Raw genomic sequence first — 4,627 nt, 5'->3', positions numbered from 1 at the left:
CTAAAATCAGGTTAGCTGTCATCATCATCACCATCAGCACCATCAATGCTATCATTTCTCATTCAGAGAAATTAATTCTACAAATATCAGGTCACTGGGATTTTTGGTTTGGGTCAATATTTTCCCTCAACATTTAGTTTAGGTTGGTTGACTTCAAAATTTTCTACTTTTTCTTTCAGCTGTTCAGATGTCTAAGAAGGTAAAAAGATATCCAGAGCCTTGAGAACCTATGATGTGCCTTGTGTAGTAGTTGTTACAAAAACTTGTGTCCTGAGAATGTTCTGACTGGCAAGGTCCTGATGGATAGCGGGATTAACTTCTACTACTACTACTACTACTACTACTACTACTACTAAGTCACTTCAGTCGTATCCAACTCTGTGCGACCGCATAGATGGCAGCCCACCAGGCTCCCCCGTCCCTGGGATTCTCCAGGCAAGAACGCTGGAGTGGGTTGCCATTTCCTTCTCCAGTGCATGAAAGTGAAAAGTGAAAGTGAAGTTGCTCAGTTGTGTCCGACTCTTAGTGACCCCATGGACTGCAGCCTGCCAGGCTCCTCCATCCATGGGATTTTCCAGGCAAAAGTACTGGAGTGGGGTGCCATTGCCTTCTCTGAGGGATTAACTTCTAGTTGCCGTTAATGTGAAATCCTAGCATTTCTTCACTTGATTATAAGTGAGGTTTCTTTCAATTTTATTTCTCTTGTATTTATCCTCATTTTTTCCCTTTGTACATTTTTTCTTTCTTCAGATGCCTCTATCCAGATGGCTATTCTTTGTGTATCATTTCCCCTCTGTCTCCAATCCATCCCATACTGCCAATGTGAATGGTGAGTGGAATCCCAACTGCAGCCATTTCTCATTTGGGACTTTCGGTGTATTTGTTTTTTCTTTTTAATCTGTACTGGACAAAATAAGCTGAAGGTGGTAAGGCGAATACTGTACATTTCTGATCCTCGCTGGCATTCTTGGTCTTGCCTCTTAAATGTGTTGTTGATTTTTTTTTTTCCTGCTGTTGTTAATTCCCTCTATATTTTTGTGCTGTATATCACTGTGCTCACTTAAAAGGAGATTGGCATGTGGATTTCTGGAATCTTCTTTCAATTTGTACAAAATTATTACTGATGTTCTATTTTGCAATTTCTAGTATGAGCTTGGGATTTCTCTCAAATTTAGTATCTATTATACACCCTATGTTGGAGAAAGAAATGTCAACCTACTGCAGTATTCTTGCCTGGAGAATCCTGTGGACAGAGGAGCCTCTTAGGCTGCTGTCCATGGGGTCACACAGAGTCGGATATGACTGAAGCTACACAGCAGCAGCAGCATACACCCTATGTAATCACTTTTTGGTCATTTTTGTCAGAAGATTCAGTTCGGTTCAGTCATGTCCGACTCTTTGCGACCCTGTGGACTGCAGCATGCCAGGCTTCCCTGTCCATCACCAACTCCTGGAACTTACTCAAACTCATGCCCATCGAATTGGTGATGGCATCCAGTCATCTCATTCTCCACCTTCCCCTTCTCCTCCAACCTCAAATCTTTCCCAGCATCAGTGTCTTCCAATGAGTCAATTCTTCACATCAGGTGGCCAAAGTATTGGAGTTTCACCTTCAGCATCAATCCTTCCAATGAATATTCAGGACTGATTTCCTTTAGGATGGGCTGGCTGGATCTCCTTGCAGTCCAAGTGACTCTCAAAAGTCTTCTCCAACACCACCGATCAAAAGCATCAATTCTTCGGTGCTCAGCTTTCTTTATAGTCCAACTTTCATATCCATACATGACTACTGGAAAAACTATAGCTTTGATTAGATGGACCTTTGTTGACAAAGTAATGTCTCTGCTTTTTAATGTGCTATCTAGTTTGGTTATAACTTTTCTTCCAAGGAGCAAGTGTCTTTTAATTTCATGGCTGCAGTCATCATTTGCAATGATTTTGGAGCCCAAATAAATAAAGTCAGCCACTGTTTCCATTGTTTCCCCACCTATTTGCCGTGTAATGATGGGGCCAGGTACCATGATCTTGGTTTTCTGAATGCTGAGTTTTAAGCCAACTTTTTCACTTTCCTCTTTCACTTTCATCAAGAGGCTCTTTAGTTCTTCTTCACTTTCCGCCATAAGGGTAGTGTCATATGCATATCTGAGGTTATTGATATTTCTCCTGGAAATCATGATCCCAGCTTGTGCTTAATGCAGCCCAGCATTTTGCATGATGTACTCTGCATATAAGTTAAACAAACATATGTCAGATGATTAGAATACTGAAAGCAACAGGGCAAAAGAGTTCAGCCTTAGATATCCTTGAATGATTCATCCACATAAACAAAAAATATTCCACTAACATTAGCTTAAAAGTAATATATATTGTATTGCATGCTGTATATGTCTTAAGAATCAAGGTTTCTGTTTTGTAAGGTGACTCTTCTCATATTCCATGTGGTCATTCATTTAAGTCTTTCTACACAAATATAAGATTATAAATCCTAAGAATGAGCTTCAATATTGTTCCTAAACCACTAGTTAACTTCCTGAAATTCTTGGGATGTAGACATTCATTCTTTCTTTTCTTATCTACTTTTTTGTGGCTTTTTGTCTTTTAGATCATAAGAACTTTATGGGCACAAAACTGCATTTTTGTTTAAAGCAGCATTTTTTAATCCAAATTTTATTTTGCCTTTAATACATAGCTACATATTAACAAACTGATGATTTAGGGACAATATATGGTTGTGCTTTAGTGAGGTTGTTCTTTAGTGGGAAATTGTATATTCTCCTCTAAAATACTCCTCTGACTACTTTGATGGTAGATTTATCTTACTGAGAGAGGCAAGCACCAGAGGGAAGGTTCTTAGTCAATACCAGGACACGAGTAGCTATCCTGGCTTGTCCAGTGGTCCGAGTTGACCAGCTGTCATCAGACAAGGGGAGGCTTGCTGGACAATCTGGAGCCTTGAGTCTGATTCATGTTTGTTTTTACTGATTGCCTTATGAAGAAGTCATTTAATTTATTTGGCCTTTAAATTTCTCAGCTACAAATTAAAATAAATAAATAAAAGTTGTCCCTAGGCCATTTATATACATATATGTATGGTGTGTGTTTAGTCACTCAGTGGTGTCTGACTCTTGTGATCCCCATGGACTGTGGCCCACCAGGCTCCTCTGTCCATGGAACTCTCCAGGCAAGAATACAGGAGTGGGTTACCATACCCTCCTCCAGGGGGTCTTTCTGACTCAGGGATTGAAGCCAGGTCTCCTGCACTGCAGGCAGATTGTTCACTGTCTGAGCCATCGGGGAAGTCAAGAGTGCCCTGATTCTCTTACTCTAGAATATACTAGATCTTTTTATCAGGAATCTCATATGAATTAGACAGAACGCCTATGGAGACCTCTAATTCCATGTCTAGCTAAGCACGCAGGCAGGTCAAGAAAGAAACCAAGTTGCTATGATCTGAGGTCTTCCCAAAGACCTGTTTGCCTAAAAGCATCACACTTTTTAGCTCCAATTATAAACAGTCCATAATTAGACCACTTGGTACAGCCCTCTAGTGACTTACAGAATTGGACATTCATTTGACGGCTGCCTTGATGGCAAGCATCTAATAAGTTATATAGCATATAGTAGCTGCTTCAAAAATATTGAAGGATCAAGTAAAAATGGATCAAGAGCAAAATGTTAAACAAGAGCAACTCTATAACACTAGACTCCAGTCATTTAAATCATCACACTTGATAACACAAATTGATTTCGAAAAAGAAATAGAACTCGACTGGTTAGTAGAGAAATTAAACTTTAAAAAAGAGCTGTTTTTATTTTTCATTTTCAGGTTCTTTTTTTAAGAAATAAACAGATACAGTCTGTGAGATAAATGACAAAAGAAGCTATTGGGATTTTCCACTTCATTATATAATTAACAATTAGATGAAATAAATTCTGCAAAAATCACTGAATGCTTTTTCAGGCATCATCTATTATTATGTTTCCTTTGAACCATTTCGTGTGTTGCTTTTGATGCTTAAAATAGTTCTAAAATGGGAAATGAGAAAATTTTTCCACCTGTCATGATTTTAAAGACAATCTTTTACAGTCCCTTTTATATTTTCATTTTTCTATATACTCGTGTCTACCCTCAAAGTCTCTATTGGTAACTAAAGTACTTTTTCAGAAGTTAGGAAAATAAATCTAATATTATCCTGTATATTTGGGATCATATCACTTATCAAGTACTCTGAAATGTTTTATTATTGTTTTAAATGAACATATCTTACTTAAAAGAGAGTGAGTATGACCAATCAGGCCATAAATAATTAAGGAGTGATTCTTCGGAGAGTTTCAATCCTTTCTTCTGATTATGGTTAAGATTGAATTTTGGGTGCTTATCAGTTTATCAGTTAGCAATGACTCTTTGGCTGGATGGCCTCACTGACTCGATGGACGTGAGTCTCAGTGAACTCCGGGAGTTGATGATAGACAGGGAGGCCTGGCGTGCTGTGATTCATGGGGTCGCAAAGAGTCGGACACGACTGAGCGACTGGGCTGATCTGATCTGATCTGAATGACTCTTGGGCTTCCTAGGTGGCGCTAGTGGTAAACAATCTAACCACCAACGCAGGAGACATAAGAGATG

This window comes from Bos javanicus, chromosome 12 (genome assembly GCF_032452875.1).
Source record: "Bos javanicus breed banteng chromosome 12, ARS-OSU_banteng_1.0, whole genome shotgun sequence".
Lineage (NCBI taxonomy): Eukaryota > Metazoa > Chordata > Mammalia > Artiodactyla > Bovidae > Bos > Bos javanicus.
This window is presented reverse-complemented; position numbering follows the sequence as displayed.